The sequence below is a fragment of the Lonchura striata genome, chromosome W (genome assembly GCF_050655825.1).
Source record: "Lonchura striata isolate lonStrDom1 chromosome W, ASM5065582v1, whole genome shotgun sequence".
NCBI lineage: Eukaryota > Metazoa > Chordata > Aves > Passeriformes > Estrildidae > Lonchura > Lonchura striata.
Window position 1 is genome coordinate 3,144,323 of NC_140743.1, and position 7,616 is coordinate 3,151,938.

Here is a 7,616-nt window from a genome sequence, read left to right on the forward strand (position 1 = left end):
CTGACCATGGTGGAAGCCACCACTGGATGGCTGGAGACTTTCCCTGTACCTCATGCCACTGCCCGGAACACCATCTTAGGCTTGGAAAAGCAAGTCCTGTGAAGACACGGCACCCCTGAGAGAATTGAGTCTGACAACGGCACCCATTTCAAGAACAGCCTTATCAACACCTGGGCCAGAGAACATGGTATCGAATGGATATATCATATTCCTGATCATGCTCCAGCTGCCGGCAAAGTTGAACGGTGCAACGGACTCCTTAAGACTACCCTAAAGGCACTTGGTGGGGGAACATTTAGAAACTGGGAAATTAACCTGGCAAAAGCAACCTGGATGGTCAACACCCGGGGGTCTGTCAATCGAGCTGGCCCTGCTCAGTCAGAACCCTTACACGCAGTAGATGGAGATAAGGTCCCTGTAGTACATATGAAAGGTATTTTAGGGAAAACTGTTTGGATTAATCCCACCTCAGGCAAAGACCAACCCATTCGTGGGATTGTCTTTGCTCAAGGACCTGGTTACACTTAGTGGGTAATGCAGAAAGATGGGGAGACCCGCTGTGTACCACAGGGAAACTTGGTCTTAAGTGAGAACTGGGTGTAAGATTTCATGGTGTGCAGATGGAAATAGAATAAGGGGTGGATAATGTCCTGGGTTGTAAGATAAGCTTGTATTCTATTTGCCATCTGTTGAAGGCAAACCTGTTTGACAGGTTTTGTTATCTTTTCCAAGAACCGGTTTTGCTCCTAAGAGGTAATGGTTTGTTAGTGGGCCATTGACTGATTCAATGCAGGGCTGGTAACATAACACCATGCTATTGTGAGATGTTCCACCCAGAGGGGGAAGCCAAGCACTCTTTTATTGGGTATAAAGGGGTAGCTTTTGGGGAGAGAGGCAGCTGGCTCTCTCTTTCTTCGCGGGATTCCCAGGGAAGCAGCTCTCTTCGGCGGTACTCGCAGCGAAGCAGCCGGAGTGCGCTGAGGCGATGGCGGCGGAGCTCGGAGGCAACCCCGGCACAGAGGAAGACCGGCCCCACTGCCACCAGATCTTCAGAGGAAAACTATACCCTTCTAAAGATCACCACTGCAGCTGCAATTCATCAGCCACTGCAAGGGGAACAAGCGTCCCAGCAGGACTGCTACTGGCACCCCGAATCCTCAGGTTCTGGACTTTTTCACTGGTTTTGTTTGTACCGATTGCATTTGCCTTTTTAAATTGTTGTCTAGTTTTCTCCTAGTAAAGAATTGTTACTCCCATTCCCATATCTTTGCCTGAGAGCCTTTTAATTTAAAGATCCTGGTAATTCAGAGGGAGGGGGTTTGCCGTTCTCCATTGCACAGGAGGCTTTGCCCTCTTTTACAGACTCCTGTCTTGTCGAACCAAGACAGCCTAGTAAGGCGGTTGGGCAAAATGCCAAGTAAGAATTGGGGTGAGACCTCCCCAGGGTCCAAGCTTAGAAAGTCCATCAAGAAGTCCAAAAAAGAACAGGAAAGCAGAAGACAATATATGTGATTGTGATTAGTGGTTATTCTGGGCAAGGGACAGAGATAAATGCCAAGAGTGGGAGGTTAGCTCAAAGAGATTTAGTTCAGTCAAGAGATTTAAAATACTAAGTTGTGGGAAGGAGCCAAATGAACTATAGTTGCATATCTGTATATTCCATTTTAGAGGGGGGCACCATTTCAGGTATTTTTTTCTCTTCTTTTTGAGGCCTGGAAATGGGAAGAGGTTATAGCAAAGGAGCAGATCCTTCAAAAGAGAAAGCAAAGAGAATTCCCCCTAACAGTCCATTAGGGCACTTGTATCTTGGGAGACCACAAAGGGTTTAGACAAGAGTACGGAAGTATGGCCAGAGTTAAAATTATAGGGAGAGTGGCCATGGTATGTGTTGCAGATGATAGATAGATATGATTGTTCTCTCAGCTAGCCGGATGTCACTTCTGCCCTTGGATGAATCCTGGAGTGAAATGGACTGTTCCATCCCACCCTCCAAAAGATGTGTGGCTCATCCCACACCTCTGTACCTGCCCCTAAAACATCAGAGTCTGTAACCCCATTGGCCCATGGCGTGTCCCGGCCCACCTGGGAGCCCCTGATAAAGGAGCTCCGAGGGGCCATGCGGTCTCTTGGACTTCCTCCCCTCCTGGGGCTTCCCCTCTCCTAAACCCTCCTTTTGTCTCTCCCCTCCCCTGTCCTCTTAAGACCGGCCACGTGCTACGCCTGAGAGCACGAGGCTCGGGCCTTCCTGGACCCCCAATAAAACTCTTTCCCCAAGAGCAAGCTTCAGAGATCTCTGCCTCCCTCCACGTACACCGTTCTGGAGCGTTACCCTCCCGCAGGTATGGAACCCAATATCAGTAGATGTATAATCAGCTAAACCAACACCTAGAAACCCTAAGAATATATTTAAGGAGGGAGGAAGAAAAGGCCAAAACCAAAGCCAGAATTATGGTTGCAGTTGCTCGAGAAAGTGTAAGAGTAGAGAAATCGCCAGCACTGATGTCTAAGTCAAGCTGGAATAGACCAGGGCTATCAAAAAAAAAAAAAAAAAAAAAAAAAAAAAAAAAAAGAGACCAACCAGCACCATCATATGAGAGAAATAAGAACTTCAATGAGTTTAGGAAACCTGAAGCTTCACAGAGCAACAGGAGGTGCTATTACTGTAGTGGGATGTGTCTTATATTTCAGTTTGATAAAGCAATGCATAAAGAACAAGAAGTCTTATAAAATATTTCAAGGGGAGATGACTAGAGGTGTTAGGGGTTCTATAAGCGAAGAGATCCAATCAACCATCAAGAAGAGCCCTTGGTAAACCTTAAAGTCCCCACTATAAAGATTTTGAGTTCTCAGTTAACACAGGGGCAGATAAATCCAGCACAAGTTACCAGTAATAGTCACCATTGGGAAGAAGGTCTGAGAGGTTTTAGAGGTGAAGGGAAGGTCATTTAAAGCATCTATAGCCAAAAATATAAAAATCAAGGAGAATTCTAGACAATTTTTGACAGACTTTTTCTGCCAAATTTAAAAAGTAATCTCTTAAGAAGAGACTTGCAAGTCCAAAAAAAAAAGGGTAAGGATCATCCCACGAGATAAAAAGATAGGAGTTCAAGTTGTGAATTGACCTACTGGGGAATCCAAGGTTTGTACGACCACTTTTTACTGGAGAATTTATGTATTAGTGTGTATGACCTGGCAAAAGCAGTCACAAGAGGGTGTGCGATTTGCCTGAAAACTGACCAAAAGGTAATTAGAAAAACAACACATGGGGGAGGAAAACTTGCTTTAAGACCTTTCCAGAACATACAAGTAGATATCACTGAAATGCCCTCTGTGCAGAGGTACAAGCATTTACTAGTGATCATAGATCATCTCACTCACTGGGTGAAGGCTTTCTCAACCAAAAAGGAAACCACACAAAAAGTTCCAAGAATAATCTTAGAAAATATCATACCTCAATGTCGGCTAGTCAATAAGATTGACTCGACCAAGGTCCACATTTTGTTGCTCAAACTTTGCATCAAGTAACAAAAAGCCCTGGGGATAAGGTGGTGATTGCACACCCCATGGCATCCTCAGAGCTCGGGAAGGGTAGGAAGGATGAATAAAACTCTTAAAAATGTAATAACCAAATTAATTGAAGAGACAAAAATGAATTGGCTCAAGCGTTCACCTCTCGCTCTCTTGCGCGTCAGAACAAGACCTCGGTCCGACATAGGGGTTTCTCCTTATGAAATGATGTTTGGACTCCCTTTTCTAATCACCCCTTTCAGTACGGCAGATTATTTAGAAGGGGAGGCAGCAACTCAGAAATATTTAAAAATCATAGGAAAATCCCTAGAAGGCCTCAGAAAGAAGGGGTATCTTCCCCAGACCTCCCCTCTGGATAGCAATGCCCACAACATCAGTCCTGGAGATTATGTGTTAATAAAATCCTGGAACACCACCACTCCACTAACCCCCAAATTCGAAGATCCTTTTCAGGTGTTACTCACCACACACACTGCGGTGCGAACCCAAGAAAAAGGCTGGATCCATATCCCCAGAGTAAAAGGACCAGTGCCACCCCCAGATGCCAGACCAGACCCAACAAGGTCACCCACCTCCTCTTGTGCATAGATGGTAATTAAGGGACTAGAAGACTTAAAATTTACTTTAAAGAAGACTTGCTAGAAGCTGATATACGGTAAGGTGGTAACCGCTTCTGAGTTAAGGTACCATGGTCAAAGTTTAAGTACTTTGTAACTATTTAATAAGTATCCTTTAGAGGGTCACCCAACCCACCTCCTCTTGTGCATAGACAGTAATTAAGGAACCAAAAGACTTAAAATTAGCTTTAAAGAAGGCTTGCTAGAAGCTGATATACGTAATTAAGAGAATTACCCAAAGAAGCTAACCCTCAAAAGCCAGAGACTAAGTTGATGCGGGCTTAAGCCCAATCAAAGAAATAGAGAAGGGATTTGTTATGAACAAAACAGCCTGGCTGGGACACTTGGCTCGAACTAAGTACTGACATTGAAGTGTTAATTACCTAATTGCTCCTGGGAATCACCTACCCCCACCCAAACTAGGACTGGGATGCAAAATAATCCAGTGGAATCATGGGAAGGGGTTTTGGGGATGAAAAACATCCCAAAATGAAAAAGAGGTGCACAGTGGAGGGGGCTAGATGGGTGTGCAGGGTGAGGAAAAGGGAACCCCATCCCTAGTCTGTGTTTGACCTGTCACCATGACCTGCAGAGAACCAGATTGGACTGGGCTGTGGGAAGCAGGCACAAGGAAGACAGACACTCTTCCTGGTGTTACCAGGAGGGAAGGAGAGGGATAGCTGCTGCTGGACCTCGGCAGCAGGCTCTGCACATTCCCCCACCCTTCGGCTACCAGTGTGCCAGGAGGAAAGGAGAGAGGACGGTCTGCTGATTGGGACTTCAGATACAGACTGGACACCTCTTCACCTCCAGCTACCAGTGTGCCACAGAGACTCCAGGGACAGACTCTGCACGCCTTCTCACCCTTCGGGTACCGGAAGAAGCTACAACACCCCCCTGCCGAGCTGAATTTTTAATAAAGAGCTGAACACGAATAAAGGCATAGACCCTCTCCATGTCATAGACCCTGTTCATTTCAGCCACCATGAGGGGGAAGAACCACACAAACTCACTGGGAAAGGTGGTATCCCTTGAAGTGCCCACTTTTCTCAACACAACACAGCATACAACACTTCAGCACCTATCCACATCATCTTCCTCTGGTCCCCACACACTCTGGTCACAATCAGAATAACAGCATGCGGTAAAATTCCAGGAATCAGCTCCAAACCACTGGGGCAGAGGAACCCCCTAAGTTCGTCTAGTCACGGTCTACACAGATCACCACCTTTAAACACAATAAATGTCCTCACCCACATTTCTCCACTTGTTTCACTTCTCCGTGGGGCACTCCCTGCCCCCACAGCTTGTCCCAGCCGGCGCCTCGGGCCTCATTTGGCTGGTTCAGACACGAGTAGAACTTCCCTCCCTCTGCACCGCAGGTACACTCACTCGTTCGCTCGTTCACTCTCTTTTTACACCACGCATTTACACGATTACAAACACATGAACCACAAAATGTCCGGACACCACAAGCATACAAACTTCGGGGTCATTTGACTCACCACCAGAGTCACTCACAGTCACTCTATCGAACAATGAACCCGTCTCTAGCTTCTCTATCAGCTATAGAACCCATCTCCAGCTGCCCTATTGGCCGGGCTGCCTACAGGCCCAGGAACAAGGCTGTGCAAGGCTGTGCACTCAGACGTCTCTGAGTGTCTTACTCAGCAGTCCTGTCTCTGTCTCCCCCGGGGTCCTTTAATATACATATTGATTATCCGCACACCAGCAGGTTGTTGTCTGTCTCTGGAGGTGGCAAGCCAAGACAGAGCGGAGCCCCCTCCAGGGAAATTCCCCAGGGTGTGCTAAGGAGGTCCGTTCTCCCCTCTGTCCCTGCGAGGACAGAAATTTTCCTGGCTGGCACGTCATAATGAAACATGGATGAAAAATCAAACCCCCACAATCCCTGTAAAGATTTGCAGGGACGGTATGTTTATTACAGCACTGGATGTATGTGGGGGATTGTTCCCCTTCAAAGGACATGCGTGCCCCTGAGGACTCCTGATCCATTTTTATCACCCCTTACTAGTTTACATATGCATAGAATTTCACAATAGGTTCATGCATATTCATTGTACTGATTTCATTTTACACTTCCAGCTAGTTACACTTGTAGCCAGTTTTTTATCAGAAAGTACAGAAAGAACTCCTGGGTCACCCTGCCCTGTCTCTTTCAAGGTTTAAGGAGCTTCTCTTAGCTCTTCAGCTTGGAAAAACACATTCTTTCTCCTTAGCTGGGGCAGTTTTACTAGTGCTGCATAGTTACCAGGCTAAACAGCATATTTTACTTATGCTAGCAAGCTCAAAGCTGCACATTTCACCTAAATCCAAATGGATTTCTACCCTGTTAAATTTTCACTATTTCACTGTGATTAATAATAATTTGCAAAAGCCAATACATAATAGCGAAAGCCAACAACTACATAGTTATTTATAACAGGTTTATCTGTCTGGGGCTGAAGAACTCTGCCATCACCTCTGCCTTTGCTTTCACCTTTTCCTCATCCCTTCCTACATACACTTTTTAACCAGTTCATCCAGGGCCTTATTCTGCCCTTCCTCTTGCGGCCCCTGTGGGTGCTAATTCTCCCACAGCTCAAAATCACTAATTTCTCTGGTGACAAACAAAACCCCTCCGTGTATCAGGCCAGGCTTTGGTGATTCATTGTCTCTTACACTACATACCAAAGTGTATACCTTTATACAGTGTATACCAAAACTCTATCTTTACACTGCACACCAAAGACACTCCCTGTCCAGTCACAGCATCCAGACACCCCCACAGCACACCCATCTGGGCCCCTGGGCCACTCTCACACCACCACAAGCTCTGTAAAGCACCAGGTTCTGGCACAACTCAACAGATGGGCACAGCCGAAGGTGCTACAGGGACAGGCAGGGGGCTGGGGAGTCTTGCAACCTCATAGGGCCAGAGAGCCACTGCAGCCCCTGCCCACGGGGCTGGCAGCATTGGGCACTGACCAGCACTGAGTCCTGGCTGTCTCACAGCCTCAGCTCAGTCCTGCACCTCTCCCACAGGTCCCCCAGCTTGTGCTGCTGGTTGCACCTGGCCTTGGACAGAAACGCCCCTAAGTCCTGAATATCAAGGAAATAAACCCAAAGCCTCCACTGTGGCTCCATAATAACGCAGGGAGGGGTGGGGTGTAGGAACAATACCTCCCTGTTTTCCCTATCATGGAAGCCAGGAATAGAAAAGACTTGCAACGGGCCCTGTATTAGACTACAGATTTTTAAGATAAAGCAGGGAAATTCACAGTCCTCACTGTTAGCCTCCCACTGCTTAACAATATTTCTCCACACTCCCCTTCAACCTGTGAAAAACGCTAATCACTTATTTTTTTAAATTTTAAAAGCTTATTAGTAATAAAATAGTTATAAAAATAGTAATAAAATTAGAGTAATAAATATTTGGACAATAAGGATTAGGACACTACAAGACAATAAAAA